We start from the raw sequence: 18,095 nt of genomic DNA on the forward strand, positions 1-18,095 counted from the left end.
GGGACACTGCCGTGCTCCAGCGGGGACACTGCCGTGCTCCAACAATGACACAGAGTGCGCTCCAGCAGGGACAGCCCCGTGAACGGCTCCCGCAGGACAGTGCTAAAGGGAAATGAGAATTCCTGAAACCTTCTTCACCCATTCCTTAAGGCTCGTGTACATTAGTCCATAGTCCCAGGTGTAACTAAAAAGGATTTAGAGTTAGGCTTGTTACGTTAGGGTGATGGAGCCTTGTCCTTTGTGCTACTGATCGGGCTGGTCAGGTGTGAGTGTTGATATGTCCAGGAGGTCATGGTTTAGTGATAAAATAGATGTTTCTCTACAGTGCATGCCTACTAAGCAGAAAACAAGATGTCTTTTCACCCAAAGTGTGTAGGGTTGAGCCCCACAGACCAGCACTGTGTTGGAAGAACCCCCTCGGTTTCTGAGGCTGCCAGGGCAGGCCAAGAGGGATGTTCGTGTGCAATGCATGTGAGGTTGGTGAAGGTGTGTCTGATGTACAAGATACAGTAGATGACTTACAGAAGTAAATAAAGATGTGATCCTCACTCTCTGAAAACATCTGACTGTTAGGGTGGAAAATGTTGGACCATCAGGACTTCTGTGCCTTTAGATTTCCATGGTCTTGTTTGAAAAGTAGTTTAGCTTCTGTTTGGAAACACAACCAGGAGCAAGTAAGGCTCTGGTCTTGCAAGGACTTGAGTAAGTTACTTTGCTCAAAGAGTCAGTAAGATTATTCATGTGCTTAAATGCTTAATAGGTCTTTTTGAATGGTACTAAACTGCTGTCCACTTTCCCAGGTTAAGCATGCTGGAAAAAAAATGTTTTTCTCTGCTTTTTCAGTGGACATCTTCATGAAGGGAAGTTAGAGTCTGCTGGGACAGCTTTCATGTGGATGTGGATGTATTCCTTTTGAAAAGAACTTTTTCCCAAACCAGTCATTCAAATAACCAGCAGAAGTACATAAAGCAGTGTATGTGGGGGTGATTATATAGTACAAAGTCCTGTGAATTCAGCTTTGTCTGTTTTTTCCCCCAGCTATTTAACCTACAGGGTTTGGTTTTTTTATAAAGTTCTTCTCAGATTTCTGCAACAGACCTGAGGAGGAAAGAAGTCTTTGATTGCCTCCCAAAAGAGAAGTGATTTTTCCTGGACCTTTTCTTGGGGAGAGTACGTACATCAGCCGGGCTGGAAGCGTGACTCACTGTTTCAAAGTGAAGCTCATCAGCAAAACAAAGCACAAAAGAAGGGGATGGCAGTGGAGCAAGTGATGGTTAAAAAGTGCCACATCCAGTTTGCAGCACTATGAGCCTCACAACTTCCCAGTTAACAACAGTGAAATGCCACAAGAAGCTGGAGGCTAAGGAAGAACCTCTGCCCTCTATTTTCCATTGTGCTGCTGCCACTTTTAAGCCTGGCCTAGTTCTGAACATCCTGAGCAATAGGGCTTCCCTGGAGAGGGCTGTTTCTATAACAGAAGCATATGTTTCCTCAGAGGTAGAGTTGTCTCCAGGGCACTGTTCAGGTAGCTGCTCATGTGCTGAGGAGAGCTGACTGTAGTAAGAATCTTTTCCTATCTTCCCATCTGGAGCTCTCTGTAGAGCCTCACAGGAGGCTCTGATGCATGTGACATGTTCCTATCGTAGGAGGAGGAAAACTGGGAAATTTGTTCACATTCACTAACAGTTCCCTCTCTCCTGGCCTGCAAATGGAGAGGCCACAGAAAGTAAATCTGCTCCTCGAGCCTCAGTTGGCTCAATCGAAGTTTCTTGAGGAACTTTTTGGCCTTGCTGCACTAAGAGCTTCTTAGGCAGAATGAACTGAGTTTCCACATCTGATTTGCTTTTGCTTCACTGCAGTAAAATCAGTGAAACACTTTGTAATATATCAGAATTAAGAACACAATGTAAAGGTGAAGATTGCTTTTGTGTTCTGTGTGTAAATGGTATTTGGAGGGGCTCTTGTCCTTCACAAACTTCAAATCACTTCTGACCTAAATGAAATGAGTTTGGTTGTTCTGCTCTCTGAATTGTGAAGTGACAGAACCCCAGACAGAAATAAAGTCAATTCAAAACCAACAACGCTTGCTTCTACTTATAGCCATTTATTTTTAAGCTTCTCACTATTTTCTAAAGTGATGACATTTATGTGTAACATCAGGGCCACAGTGAGGAGAGCACTGCTCTGCTGCTGAATTACCAGGCAGATTCTTCTGGAGCCTTGAGGAGGACAGTTCCTGAAGCTCATCTCCTAAACAGCCACGTGCTTAGAGAGTGAATGAGAGTTTATTCTTTCCCTAAGAGCAGTTTATTGTTTTCATGGCATGCTACATAACAATAACAGGTGGATGTACTTCACTTTAAAATTCCAGAGGCACTTGAACTTGGCTAGCTTTCTTTTTTATTTTTTTTTCAGAGGAAATGAGCCTTCCCAGAAACAGCTGGACAGTGATCCTGGGGGCAGGAGGATGGAGTGACACGGTAGTCACACACACCCTCATCCACCCGTGGAACAAAAGCACTGGTGGCTTCAAGAGACAAGAGCCATTTACTGAGGCGGTCGGGAAGAACCATAAGTGGTGTTGTTGCCACGCTCTGCTGTGAGGAACACGCCTGGGAGACAGCAAAGGTGAAACTGGAAGGGCAAAGTGTGGGAGAGGCTGTGGGTAGAAAAGTCTCTCGAAGGAAGAGATGTCGTTTGGACAAAAATACGTGTGTTAACAGTTACAAGAGGCCAGGGGCATTGGCAAGAGAGCTGGTTTAGGCCTGATCAAGGCTGTCTTACCTGGGTGGTAGTGCAGGAATTAAACTCAGAGCTGTTACAGAGAAAACAATACCTATAGGAATGGCAAGTCTTAGATTATACCTTGTTGGATGCTTGCATGTAATTTTGCTGCAATGAAACCCTTTTATTCAAAGCAATATTTTTATCTTTTCGTACTGTTCGGCTGCAGGATAATTTAGTCAAATTCTACTCCTTCTGAGTTAAAGAAGTCTTTATCAATAGCATTCTGCAGGTCTCCCCAGACTTGGAAGGTGAAGGAGACCTTTCTATGTTCTCATAAAAGCCATTAAGGAAAAAAAGGTGATTATGAAAATTCTTTACTAGAGCCTCCTTGGTGCCTATGCATTGGCAGGCTCCAGTTTTACGAGAGAATAGTGAAAATTTATTCATTTTTAAGGTCAGAAGTGTTTCTTGTTGCTAGGGAAGGGTGTGGGTGCATCATGGCTTCTGCAGCTTGTGGTGCAGGTCCACAGCCAGCACCTTCAGGCTCCACAGCCATGGAGACTCCTCTTCATCTCTTCTTCCTCTGGCCTCGTATCTCCTTGGAGACACCATGAAGGTTACAACAGGTCTCAAACACTGTCTGTAACGGAGCTTTGCCTATCTGAACCTACTGAAAGCAAGTTTAAAGCTTTTAAACACCAATTATTTCCTTCTAGAATTAAATGTTTATTCCCTGAACTCCATTTTAGGTTTCAACTGACAAATCTCATTGTAATTAATTTGAGCTCTATTGTGAGTACATTTTCCAAGGGAACAGAAAGCAGATGTGATAAATGCCTGAACATGAGGTTTAACCTAACATCTGTTGTTTTAAAGAAGAGTTACAAAACAAACTGTGTTTTGTTTAATTGGTAGAAGGTACACCCGATTTTCCATTGTACTCCTTTCGGGTTACATTGAAAACATCTGATAGAAATGTGCACTGAGATAAACTCATTTGACCTGTCCAGTTTGCAGTGGTTATGACAAATTAGTGCTATTTTTGCAATAGTCAGCCTATAGGTGGTGTTTTAGATAAAATAAATCTGTTACACACAATAAAAGCCAGACTCTTTCTGGCAGACAAGAAAGGGAAAAGGATCCATCAGGAGCTTGTGTGATATACTTGTATGATGCTTAACTATGGAATTACTGGGCTAAGTCATACCTTTAGCATAAGTATATGCTTAAATCCTTTGCTGGATTTAAACACAAATAAATTAGGATTAAAATGTAACTACTTGACAAATACTTCCAAAGATGGAGGCTAATTTATGCTCTCCCCAAGGTGAAAAAAAAAGCACATGAGATTCATGTCACAGACTCTGCATTTCCACTACTGTGATTCTAAAAAATTGGATAAGAAAGTACTCGAATGTTCAAGTTTGCTCGACCTGGAAATTCCAAGTGGTTTAACTGTAGAAAAGGTGTGGCATGCACAGACCTGGCAGTGGAATGCTGACAAATGGAGGTGACACTTCCTTACCCCTTCACTGAGCAGAAATCAACTCCAACCTGTGAATACCAAGGAGAAGGATGAAAACAGTTTCGATTATCTCTTATTTTAAAATAATTGTACCAATCATTTTTACTAATTGTTGAAAAAAAAAATGCATTACTACATTACGATCTGTTATTATTTGCCATGCTAAACCTCCTTAGGCCTCATTTCAGGATCAAGTCACAAAGTTAAGTACTCTCTTCCGTAGTTTAGGGTTTCCTATGAGAACGCCACGTTTGGCTGGTGTGGTTAAACCCTCCCTGCACGTCTCAGAAGAAGCTACATGATTTGGATTTGGAGCTTTTCTTTAATTAAAGTACATAATCCCCTCCGTACTTACTCGTTGCCGCGTTTGCGTTACTGGAGCGCGGCGAGCGCCGGCAGCATCAATGCTGCTGCTCGTGGGGCTGGAGTGGCTCCCGTGGGGCACGGCGGTCACTGCCTGGTGACAGGGCTCCTACAGAGACTGCCTTGTCAGCACGGGTGGCCCTGGCACGGCCGTGCCAGTCACGGGCACGCACGGCAGCACCCCTGCAGCCCCTGCATCCCTGCAGCTGCGCGAGCGCCGAGCAGCGCCCGCCGGCGGAGCGCGGCCAGCCTCTGGTGGGGATGAAGGAGGCTCCCGCAGCATCACCTTCATCTTCTGTGGGAAGGAACAGGAGGCATAAAGGAGAGAGGCTCCACGGAAAAGACGCAGACTCTGATTTTGTGGCCAATTAAGCAGATTGCAGGGCCCCTTGTTAACTTCTGCCCGCTCACCAAATGAGCAGCCAGCCTCAACAGAATAAGATTACTTTCTCGTTTTACATAAAGCTTTCACGTTCTATCCCCGCTCTTAATTAAGTAGATTAAAGGTTCTGGTTTCCTTGAACTTCTCTTTTCTTGTCTGATACACTTTGAATTAGATGTAACCATTATAAAACGGTCAGAGGAAAAGACCGAGTTTTTTCTCACTTTCTAGGTATTGTGGATATTTTTAGGTACCCCAGTTAGCAGATACAGCAAAAATCCCTGCAGGTGGGTGCTTTAAGTGGTTATAAAAGCCACTCTTAATTTTGTTTTGTTTCCTTGATATAAAAAAAATCTGATTTTGAATTTTCAGCAAGAGTAATTTGTCTGTCAGTGGACACATATTCTCCCCCTTCAGGGTTGAATTTTTGTTGCTCCTGTTGTTCTAGGTAAAAAGAGCAACGGCTTAATCAAAAAGTAGTGCCATTAAAAATGTTAATGAGCTTTGTATCCAGTCTTACTCTCATATAGTTCCACTGACTCTGCCAGGATTTCTCTTGATTTACTTTGGCATAAGTGAGGCATAAGCAGAATCCGTCTCGGGTTAGCCACAGCTTTACTGTAATCCATGAGGTCAATGAGAGCACAAAAGGAAGGAAGCTCTACATAATCAGAAATCAAATAATACAATCCCCCCACAGCTCCGCTTAGTGCTTGCTGCTGATGTCAAACATGTGTCCGAGCCTACACTAGAGGCACCACCAGCAGTTGCCCAGGGGAAGAGCAACAAGACCAGTCGTGTGCCTGCGCCCTGAGACTGGAAATGGTTTTGATTAAATTCATGTCATTTTTCAGGCAGGTGCAGTGCTCTGATATCTTTATGTTTATTCTGCAGTTCACCTGTCTATGGCAGGAGGGAAAAACGGTGGAACACATCATTGAAAAAAGGAAGAAAATAAAAACAACAAAAACAGGGGGAGGAAAACAAACTGAAAAAAATGAACTTGTCAGTATGAGCAGGGAGAGGGATGTAACTGCAAACAACCTGATGTGGCTCAACTCAGCTGAGACCATGGAGCAATTCTCTGTGCAGCAGCAGAGCTGCAGCGAGCCTGGCTTCTAGGTGGGGACTGGTTTCATTAACTTCAGTAGGATTGCTCCACTGGGCGGGATGAGCAGGATTTGGGTTTGAGAAAACTGCAGAGAATATTATTGCAGGGTTCTCAGATATTTTTTCCCCTGTTTAAATTGGCTGCAAAAATCCCTGTGGGTTTGAACAAAAAATTATTTGCAGTTTCCTAGAGGCCAACAACTGTTTCTCCTCTAATCACATATTGCCCTGAAGGGAGTTTCGGTCTCCCTGTGGATCAGGTATCGGTAATCTAAAGTTTCTTAAATGGGCCCAAATCCTGCTTGCTGGCATGTTTTAAAGAGGGTTAGTAGTTTATTTTACATCCAAGTCCACAAAGGCTCTGGATAATATACAGTGTGTGGTAAGATTACGTGGTAAAAGTTTCTGTCCTTGATGATATTAGTGCTTGGGCACACTTTTGACAATGACATACAGCTGTGATTTTCCTACCTTGAACTTGAAAGAGAAGTCAGGATTTAATTTTATGTCAGCACCCGGAGGCTCTTTATTTCTTGCCTTTGCTCTTTATTGCTCCCACACTGCAAACACAGAAGTCTCCAATAATACAGCCTATGGAATCAGAAATGCAGGGTCATGCAGTGCTTGCTATTGGCCCCTGAAGTCCAACTTGGGCACTGCTATAAAAGCAGAGACTCCTCTGCCATTGACTCTTCTCCTCCACTGCTGCTGGCCTGGGAACACGAGAGCACTTACTGATCACTGAGCTTTTCTTCCAGACACAAACAGAACAGCATTTTCCAAAGGGGCCACTGATCTTTGCCTGTGGAAGCTGTCAGTGGCCAACAGTCCCAGTCTGAGCCTCAAGCTGATCGTCGTGCGCCTGCTCCTCGTGGTTGATATGCACAGGCTTTGTCAGATCAATGGCAAAATTAAATTCCAGAGTCAGACTCGGCTTTAATATTTTTTAATAGATTTGATTTTATGTGAGAAGGGAAAAGCAAATCATTAGGAGGATTTCAACCCTCTTCTTTTTTTTTTCCCCCTTGTACCAGCCAGTGTCCTGGGCCATCTGATGCGAGTGACCCCCTGTTAATTTTGTTAAGTTCCTGTGCAGGCAAACATTGATGGGATACTGTGCTAGCAGGGAGTTGCCTGCAGCTGTAGCTTGGATGCTCTTCTATTAGTCTTTGTATGAGCCCACATATTTTTGAACTTCTCTTGCACGATATTGGTGGTAGATCTTAAAATATATTTTGGATCAGACAGCTGAGTGTTTCCCCATTTTCAGGGATTTGTAGTGTTTTGTGATGGTTGTACAATGACCAGTTCAATAACACTTGTTTTGCAGTTTGAGGTAGCTAATGGATTTCAAAGCTATTTGCTACTGTAATTTTTCTGCCTAATTGTTTTCTGTCTGTAACTGTATGCCTTCACTTCCAGGACTGACTCTTACATTGCCATGTAGTGAGATTGATGCAGATCCTGTCCACAAAATGACACTCTGTTCAATAGCAGTCAGGGATGCAAACCGAGGAGACAGAGGCTGCAAGATTATTTTCATCTGCCACTCGAAACGCAATTTCTAACCTGCTTTTGAAAAAAATGACACCCTGGTCTGAGAAAGCGGGTAACCTGTCATTTTATGAGGCAATCATTTAAAACTGTTGGGCAGCTGACTAATGAAAGAGACAAGCAGGCTGTGCATGAGTCAAATTTCTGAGTCGGTTTTACAAAAATGTTTTTTTGCAGAGGCTCCAGTTTATAACCCATGTGCTTTTTGAGATCCTTGATTTGGTGTGGCATGAGGGAAGGGACCTGTAGGTCAGCACCATGTCTAACATCAGGGTGGTATCTAGTTTCTGTAAATATTGATTTCTCTTTGGACAGGTTGACTTTAATTTGTTTTTAATTAGTAATGGCAGATGTTCAGCTGGGAGAACATCTAGGGATCATTATTCTAATAATGTCCTATTAGCTTTTAAACCTTCCTCTTAATGTAAATCTGTAATTAGAGTGCTGCCTCTGTCTGCTGCATCCTACTACCAATTCTATCTGTAAGCCAATACAGTGGGAAGTCAAAAAGCTGCAGGGATTGTAAATTGTGTCTCATGACTCTGTGTTTTGGGTAATTGCACATTGAGGACAAAGCAGAAAAAAGCAGCAGAACTGCAGCAGCAGTCCATAGAAAGGATATTCCCTCGGGTGGAGGATGCTTTGACAGCGAGGTGGAGGGAGCGGTGGTTGTGCGTGTGTCCCACCAGCACAAACAGAATCCAGGGGCAGAGAGCCCTTGGGGAGGGTGGTGCTGTGTCCCACAGCCCTGCCTGCCTGCAGGAGTGCCTGGCTGCGTGCCCGAGATGTGTGGTGGGAGCCTGAGGAGGCTTTCCTGCTGCTGGAAGCTTTTGGCTTTGTGTGAGTTTAGAGGAAGGTTCCTCCCGTAGGTCATTGTTTCCCAACACAGCAGCACTGACTGGGCAATTCCTTGCAGAGATTTTGCATCCACGCAGCTCCTCTGGTCCCCACCAAGCCATTCCAGCATGGAACTGACAGGGAATCACCAAACCATCAGCAAATCAGGCCAGGAGGTATCTGTAAGTGTAAAATTTAGCTGCTCTGGTGGTTTTATCCATGTGCATCGTCTCTTAGAAACAAAACCCAACACATTTCATTCACTGTCCTTTGGGGGCATGTTCACTTGTACCCATATTGATCCTTCCTCACGGATCCATTGCCTCTGTGGATACCAAAGGAGCAGTTAATGTCCTTTTTTGCACATATTGCAACCCAGCTGTGCAGTTAACAAGTTTAACCTTGTTAACTGTTTACAGAAATGTTGGCTTTTTGATGGCCTCTGGGGGTTCAGGAGTAAATCCACAGTCTCCTGCTCCCACCCCAGTGTATTACTCAGAAAACCCCAATCCCATTCATATTTTCTATTGCAATAGAGAATGCTAGTCCTTGACATCACATAGGAGGCATATGTGACCATGTCTATATATATTTCATGTTTCCCTTGAGAACATAGTGTCATTAAACTTCTTCAGTGTTGAGTTTTTGTCTTGTACCCACATTGAAATAAAATGACACCCTGAAAAGCTCACTCCAACTTTCCAGCCTCCTGGAGTCAAGCCTAGAGTGGTATAAATCTGCCATGCTGTCTGTGAAAGATTTATTTCTAGTCCTGCAGTGACAGGATCATTTTGACTTACCTGGAGAAGTTTCCTGCCCTCCTCTCTTCCTGTCCCTCTTGCTGTATCTTTCTCTTCTCCTCCTGCAGGCACAGTGCTTAGCTGCTACTTCAGTTTAAAATAAATAAATAGTGGTCTGAGGTATCCATCAGACTCTTCTGGATCACTCTTGAAAGGTCACTGCAGACATAGCTGGCATGCTGAACTTACCAGAGCCTGCTGACCTGTTTCTCTTATTTATCCTACAGCCTCCACACTGGCAGAACATGCCTTTAGTAATTAGATAATCTGCACAAATGGGTCAACAGGCAGCAGATGTAGGACAGGAACCAGATTTCATATCTTTCTTTGCATTTCTTTTACAAGATGGAGATACCTGATACATTTGAAAGCCAGAAGACCTGTAGTGATAGCTAATAAACTGCTGTCCTGATATAGATGCTGATAAGCCCAGCTTATTTCCTTTAAATCCATACCCTGCTGCCTCACAGGGTGCTGTGCAGTCTCACTTGAAGACTATCCTGCACGTGCTGGTTTAGGAAAGAAACTATTAGGGTTCTTTCTCTAATTACCTTGTATTTCTCAGTGTTTAACTTCATTCTTTCATTCAGGCTGTGCTTGAAGCATATCCTGCCTGATGTGACTAAGCTGTTGACTCACTTCTTTTATGGCTGCAATAAAACTAGATCTAATGACCAATGTCTGGATATCAACCACCAACAGCATTTGCAAAAAATAAATCCAGATTGTTCCTTCTCAGTATTGTGTGTCCTGGTATAACTTCCACATAATTTATAATATCGGGCAAGGACAGCACTGGTGTAATCACAGTTTTGTTTTCTTCTTTTACAAAGATTATCTGCTTGGCTTTAGCATTATCCCAAACCCTCTAGGTCTGAGTTTTAAATAATATTTGCTTGGAATCTGTCCCTGTAACCATTAGTGCTGATAATTGCACTCAAAGACCTAAAGTAGACAATTAGCCTTGCACTGGGCCCCAGGGGTTTCATAATTCTGTGAATTCGGAGCTCTCCTCAGTTTTGCCATCCATCTGGGGTAATTGGTGGTCTCTCAGCCCCTGCTGTCATCTCATGTGGGCTGTTCCCTGTGATTCCAGTGTGTCTGTGCCACATAGGGGTGGAGAAGGGCAAGCATCTGATTTTGCTTGCAGGTTGACCCCAGAAAATTTCAGCAATGCAAGGAAGGCTTGGGTGAGCATCTGCAGGAGAATGTGGCCCTTGCACTTCCCGTGTCCTCTCTGAGTATAAGGTGAGCACCACTCATGAGAATGGGGAATTTTCCTTGCCAGTGGCAAAATAATGGACTGTTTGATGTAGAATAGGGCGTGGATGGGAAGGAGAATCAGGGACCTGGAACTGATTCCCTTGAGCCACCACCATCTGCTGTACTGAGGAAAGCCCACAGTAATTCTACACAATCTGTCCAGACTCAGAGAAATGATAGGTTTTAGCCTTAAGACAACTGCAATTGCAAGTCTCCCAAACTGAGATTGTATCACAATATTTGGTGCTGGAGTCATTCAATTACACAAGATTCTCAGCTTCATTTAAAGGAAAAAATAAGTTTCTGTACTGCAGAGTAGCAAAGATTAGCTTGCACAGATGAGCTGAGGGACTAGGCAAGGCTTACAGGCCAGAGAACTAAAGAGTCTCACTTTTGTTACTTAACAACTCATGATTTTAGAATCCATCTCACAATAGAGCCAGTCTCATAATGGGAAGTTGCTTTCAGTGAATGCAAAGTTTTATTTTTTAAAAAAAGTCAAAAACCCAACAACAGCATTTTCAGCAGATCTGAAGCTTTCTGTGAAGTCAGATTATATGCAGCAAATACTTTGGGAGAAAAACTGGAGACGTTGCTTTGGATAAGCTGAATAATTTTTCTCAAGCATTCCAGCTTTTGCTTTGACACAGCGTTTACATTCCAAAATTGAGTTGTTATTAAAAAAGTAAATTAAACAAAGAAAATAAACAGAACTATAGAGGACAACTTAAAAAAAATCGGAAGGTACAGACATTTAGATTTGATAAATTATACACCCATTATATGTACAGCTCTTATTCTGGAGATCGGGTTTTTGGGGAATGAATGCTGCAGGGAAAGCTGCCCTCAAAAAATACAGTGAGGCTGAATTTTAAATGTGCTGCACTGGTTTGTGCCTTTAGTACCAATGGGGAAAAACCCAGCACTCTTGAGAATGTGGTCTCTTCCCTAAAGACAGCAGACGTGTTTTTGACATGTGTGCAAGAATTACGGACCTCCTTTCCTTTGGCTTTCTCATCTTGCCACAAACTGAGATCACCCGACTGTCTCATCTTCTTAGGTGTAATCAGCAGGACTTAAAAATACAATTTCAGCCTCGGTTCAAAAGAAATATTGAGGTTATATTGGATCGTTTTGTGAAGCTCTAGGATGCTGACCCTGAGTCTGGCTCTTTTTCTGCCTGCTCCTTGCTGCCTCTCAGGTCTTTCCCTCTGGCTCTGAGCCGCTGCAAGCTTTGCCAGGGTAACACAGAGTGGGGGCTGCAGGAGCAGGACTGTGCCTCCCTTCCTGCAGCACAGCCAGAGCTCCCTGAGGGGGGCAAGGAAGAGACCAGACCAAGTGCAGCTCTGCCAGCACCACTGTCACAAGGAGTTCTTCTCTCTTTTTGCCAGAATTTTATAGACTGGAAGCTCTTTAAGGTAGGGGTGGTCAATTTGCTTTCATACAGTGTCCAGTATGAGCTGAGGATTTCAGACCTTATGGTGGCAAATGAAGCCATCATTTCTATTAGAGGTAAGTTTCCAATGGCCCACGTTGCTTTAACAGTTGCTCCAGACTTTCTGGAAACATCTGACCCTGCAGAAAATGATCCATGTACTAAAGTTGTTTGGAGAAGGACACCAATCATTTACCTGCATTATTTCATGTAAAGTTCAGCCTCTGAGATTCCTTAAATAAACAAAAAGCTGGAGAGGACACAGCCTCTTGACAGTTTTGGGGAGGAAATAACACCCAGCTTTCCTCTGATAAAAGCAAGCAAGAGTCCCAAGGAGATCTCTGAGCATCTGGTCCCACATTTAGAATTCTGCCTGAGAAACCCCACGGTCTGGATTTATGCAGCTCTCACAGGGTCCAGGACTCCTGAAAAAAAAGGGACCTTTCAGTGGAGCTGAGCAAGAAGTCTTTATTCCCAACTCTAGGAGCAGAACTGGCTTTTGATAAGTGGTTGAGTGGTTTTAAACAATGAAAAATTAAAACAATCATTCAATTAAATGTGAGCAGATGCCCTGAAGTGAACTGGTGTGGCCAGATTCACAGTCTTATTGATGATAACACATGGAAGTATTTTATCATTCTTATTTCATGGCTCTCTTGTTTAATGTTATCCTTTTTTATAGATGAGGGTGTTTAAAAACCTGAGTTAAATTTTTGAAGCAGCAACACCTTTTCTGAAAGAAAAAAAAAAACAAGAAAAAAGTTAAATCTCCAGGAAGAGCGTAGTTGGCATATACAGAGCCAGAGGGGGGGTCTTACTCAATTTTATTTAGAACAAAAATTTTAAAAGGTATTTAGATATCTATAGATGAGACTAACAACTGGGATTTTCAGAACTGCTTAGGCAACAGTCCCTTTGAATACTTTTTGAAAAATAGGTGATCATTTCATATGGAGACAGAAATCCCTACTGTTAAGGCAGCCCTGGCCCATTTCCTCCCCTGAGGGCAGGAGCTGCTTAGCACCTGCAGGGGCTAGGATCGTGTGAAAGCAGAATCTAAACCACTTTCAAAGAAAAAATACCCCCTTTAAAAAAATAAATCTGTTATTTGTCCTATTCTTTTGTAAAAATTAAAGCTTCCCCTTTATCAGGTGTCATACCCAACTATCGTCAATGTTGTTTATTGATACCCATATATTTTTTCAAGGTCTGGGTTTCTTATTTTAGTTTACTTTTACAGTCATGTAAGTGTTCTGAGTTAAGGGAAAGTGATGGGGAGACCCCCAGCTCGGGGATCCTTCATGTTATTTCTTGCATTCAGAAAACAGAAAGTATTCCTGTACACTGGATCCTAGCATAAAAAAAAACCCCTTGCTGCCTAACCTCCAGGTATGGGGAGCCACCCTGTAAAGCCAAAACTACTCCAAACTCCTCATTTCTGTTTAGTTTCCACGAGCTCCACTGCAGAGCTGTTTCCTTCCTCCTTCCAGGCTGGCTGACACCAGCAGAGCTGTGGTGTGGAGCAGGTCCTGTCCCCCTGAGCCATCCCTGGAGCACTGCAGCCGTGAGCCACGGTGGGGCTGAGCTCAGGACATCCCCAGCAGCCTCTCTGCCAGGGCCAGAGCTCCCTGTGCCCAGCTCTTGTCAGTGCCCTGCAAACGCTCCTGTCAGCCCCGGCACACAAGGTGCCTCAGGGGCACTGGAGGACAGCAGGACAGCACACCGGCCTCTGCCCTGCCAGAGGTGGACACTGATGAGGGGACACGTCCTAAAAGCACTTTGTCTCAAGGCTGGGTTTGTCCTTTTGCTCACCTCTGTCCATTGTGTCATTGTCAGGAGCTTTTCCTTGTCATTTCTGTGTATATGTACTGGTCCTGCTGGATTTTTGATAAATCAGGCAGTAGCTTCACCCCACTGCAAATGAAGAAGGTGGTGCAAGTACTGAAAGGCAAGAAGAGTGCAAATAATTACTTCCTTGGAAAGGTGAAATGTGGTTTACCTCATTACAGTAAACTAATTAAAGCTGGGCTCAAATCCTGTCCTTTGGGCTACACATTAGTGCCAGGTGATAATGTGGCTAAGTACACATAAGTCAATGGGAAATAAAAGTCCCTATTTGTATTAATCTAGCAGAATGAGCTTTGGCCTTCCTTTAGGTTTCTAAGGCTGGGTATTAACAACTTGTGTGAAAACGATGCTCTAGTGCTTCTATCTGACCTTTCAGAGTAGCACATGGCAGCATGCACTTGGGAAGGAAACACACAACTCTGGATGAGCAGTCAATTTTCTGGAGGCAGAGCCTGTAAAAGTACTGCCAGCTAAAGGCCTGTTCAGGCTTGACCTCTCTCTAAGGTACCTCACACCCCAAAATGCTCCTCTCTCAGTTCAGGTTGTCCTCAAGAGGTTCACATTTTCCTTCACCATCAAGGTGAGGTGATGACTGTAGAGGTCCTGGCTGAGAGCTGGATGGATTTCCCAATCTCTTCCTCATTTTTCTGCCTTCTTTTCCCAAATCCAACACCAAAAATATTTTAGAGATACTTCAACAGATTCCCTGCAGAACTGGTGGTTTTGGGCAGTAATTACTCAGTTTACCTCCTCCTTTCTTATGTCTTGATTTCGGTGGATTTTGCATTGAACTGGCCTCTAACGATCTGTCTGTCCATGCTGCAGCATTTGGGGCTTTGCATCCCAAAAGGATTTTCTAATTGGGAATACTAGAAATAACTGACCTGTCAGCAAGTGTAGGAAAACAAAGGAGATGAAGAATGCCCACAAGTCACCCAGCAGGTTGCATTTTTGAGAATTGCAAGGAGTGTGAAACTCAGTTCTGGTCTGAGCAAAAAGAGCAGCGTGAGCAGCTCTCACCTGTGCAGAAGTGTCATTTTGAAGGTACTGCCGATGTTGCTGACTTCTCAGCCATGCCTCTGCTTAGCAACTGCACATTAAAATGCCAAAAAACTCCATGTTAAGCTGAAAGAGGAGAAACAGAGATGATAACTTGAAAGTGGAGGCTTCAGTGCCTTAGGCATCCATTTGAAAGTCCCATGAGAAGGGCCATATGTGAAACCACAGTCACCTAGGGCCAGCTGAACAAACCAGCAGCCACCTCTCGCACTTAGGCTGGATTCTTAGCTGATGGAAGAGACAAATCCACCTTCTCATCAGGCTGTAAAACATTTGCAGGACGAGCCCATGGCAGCTGTGGTGTTGCCCTGTTGTGGTGTCAGCTGGGACTCAGAGAAACTGATTTTGGTGATGGCAGACCCTGAGCAGCTCTGATCCAGGCAAAACCAGCAGAACACCAGCCCAGGAAAAGGAGAAGCAAAGCGTGGGTGTAGCGGGGCTGGCTGCTGCAGACTCGTAGGAGGAGTTGCCTAGGCTTTGCGCCTCTCCTCTGAGGGCTGATGAGTTGTAGGAGAACTGGAAATCCCTTGCTCTCTTTCCTAGATGTCCCAGGAGATCTGTTCTGCACAGGCAATTACTTGGTTACCATTTGTCAAGGAAACACATGATGGTATCATAGAGGACATGAAGGATGTCATGGTGAGTGTCTGTACTTGGGGACGATGGAGCACCAGCTTTAACATCACTTGGGATCTCTGACAAACTCCTCTAAGTCAAAATGAAAAAGTCAACTTGAAGTGTGGAGTCTGAAATCAACTGTTTTGATTTGGGTTTGAATGCTTAAATCCTTTGAGAACATCGATCAGAATCCTTATTTTGGCAGAGCCTTATTCAGTATGAAACTGTTGAACAAATTCAAGTAGGAGTTTTTTTATTTAAAGAATTCCTTTCAGAGATGCCTGAAGTGAAGGAATACCTATGATCTCTGCTAAATGGTACACTATGGTGTTCTTAATAGGATCAAAAGATTATGTGTTATTTTCTCAAAGGCTTTTAACATGAAGGACTATATATTGAAGAAGAAAAGCCTGTGGACCTTGTTCAATGAAAAAGCAACATCTGTAAAGTGGAAAGTGTTCCTTCCCCATAGCAAAGGTTAATTGTCAAAAAGGGTGGCAATCATGAATTACATCTGGGTAAATTGGAAACATCTGAAAATACTGTGTGAAGAACTGGGTGGTAAAAAACCTCCAAACGGCAGACAGGGAAATTAAAGGTGAGGAGAAGGTGAGTGGCACACAGTGCACAAAGTCTAAACCAACATTTTTCTTTGATTAGAAATACGCCAGCTAAATATAATTTTAAAAAAATCACTTGTCTGAGTCAGAATCTGGAAAAGGTTATAAGAAGAAATCTTTTCAAAATGTTTATGAACCACAGGGGAATGTAAATCCCACTTGAGTTTTACAAGCCCAGAGACACTGCTTTGGACTCGTATTTTTGTAAGTCCCTTTGTACATATTTAAATAATGTCCCATCATTTTTTCCCCTTTTTTGGAATGGTAGTGCAGATTTCTTTGCTCAGCAGAACAGATTTTAAAGAATCTTTCAGTGAATAAGTAGCTATAAAAGTCTGCTGGTTGTTCACAAAGGTTTTGGTTACTAAAAATTAATCCACATGGGAAGACATCCTCTGCCTTAGACTTGTGGGAGTTTTGCAGAAATATGGGTGAACAGAGTTTTTTAGGTCGAATTTGACCATGCTGAAGATCAGTTTGTGTCTGTAAGTGATGGCAGCTTTTTTTCTGAAAAAAGTTATCACACAAATAAAAGACACACTACCCAGAAGGGAACACTGTGGATGCTTGTGAGGAGCCAGAGGACAGCCTAAGTCCCAAACTGTTCCCATCTTTATGATGCATTGCATATAATTAAGAGGAATGATGAAGAGACTGAAGGCAGAGCCCTCTTGAGCAGAATGTAAGGTGAAATGGTCTCTGTGTACTTATTGAATCTAATAATTTACATCTCATTGAATCCAATCAAGTTAGCAGTTTATCACATTAAGATTGCATTAAGTTGGTTGTCTCCAGTGAGGCTGAATTATTGCTGGAGGGAATCCTACAGCTTTGTGCTCAGGGCTCTTATATTCCCCAAATAAAAGGTCCAGCTTTGGCTGGGACGTGCAGCAAGAAATAAAAAATCCTCCTTGCCTGGTGTAGCTCCATGTTTGTGTGCTGCTGGTGGGAGACAGCTGTGGGCCAGCAAAAGGAGACAGCTCCACACTCAAATCTTGCTTACACCCAGTCACTGAAATGTCACTGAAATCAGCAGGTATGTTTTGAATTTTCCTTCTTGCAGCTGAGGGCTGATCAAGTCCTTTAGATGTGGCTTTATGCCAGGAGGCAGCTGTTAGCCAGGTGTGCTGGTGGATGACAGTGGGTGTATAATCCTGCTTGATCCTCACCTACGGAGGCAGTGGAGTGATGTGTTTCTTACTGGAATATTTGGAAATTCAGAGCTTTAAGTTAATCAGGTGTGATCAGAAAGAAGAAATCAAAGTGTCCAGTTTGCAGTTGTGAGAGCCCACAGGCTGCAGAAATAGAGAGCAAGAGTGAGGGACAGGGTTAATCTCAATGCTGAGAAACAGAAGTTAGAAAATGAGATATTTTATGTAGCCCAGTTTCAATATCCCAGATTGTACTAAAAATACCAAGTATTTTTGTAACTAACTCTTGCTTATGAGGCAAAACCAAATAACTGTGCTTTTTTTCTTTTATCTGTAAGTACCCAGCTTGTTAATTGGAATGAACTTGAAGAGAGCAGAGCTCTGTGGAGACTGCTTGAATGCCATATAGATTTTTACAGAGAATTTTGTCTCTGTGGTGGAACTCTGTCAGGCAGCTTTACAGTCCTGGGGGAAGATTACTGCTATTCCTTTCAGAGGGTCATAGGAACTTTTCCCTGCCTGTGGGAGACGGGGGCTGCACTGGCTGGGTGCAGCTGAGACTCAGAGCAGCTTAAAAGTCTTCTGATCTCCTGAGTTCTTTCTCTTGTGCAGGGATGGTTCCTCCTGCAGCCCACAGAGTGCCACCTTAGTGACCCACTGGTGCTGCTCCCTGCAGGGATGGGCACCGCTGGTCCCAGCCCTCTCAGGAGAGAGGAGGTGTCACACAGGGTGTGCCTCACAGCCACTCCTCCCGCACCCCTCCTGTCTTACTGAGCAAGAAGGGCATCGGAGGGGAATGTGCT

This window comes from Hirundo rustica, chromosome 15, assembly GCF_015227805.2.
Source record: "Hirundo rustica isolate bHirRus1 chromosome 15, bHirRus1.pri.v3, whole genome shotgun sequence".
Lineage (NCBI taxonomy): Eukaryota > Metazoa > Chordata > Aves > Passeriformes > Hirundinidae > Hirundo > Hirundo rustica.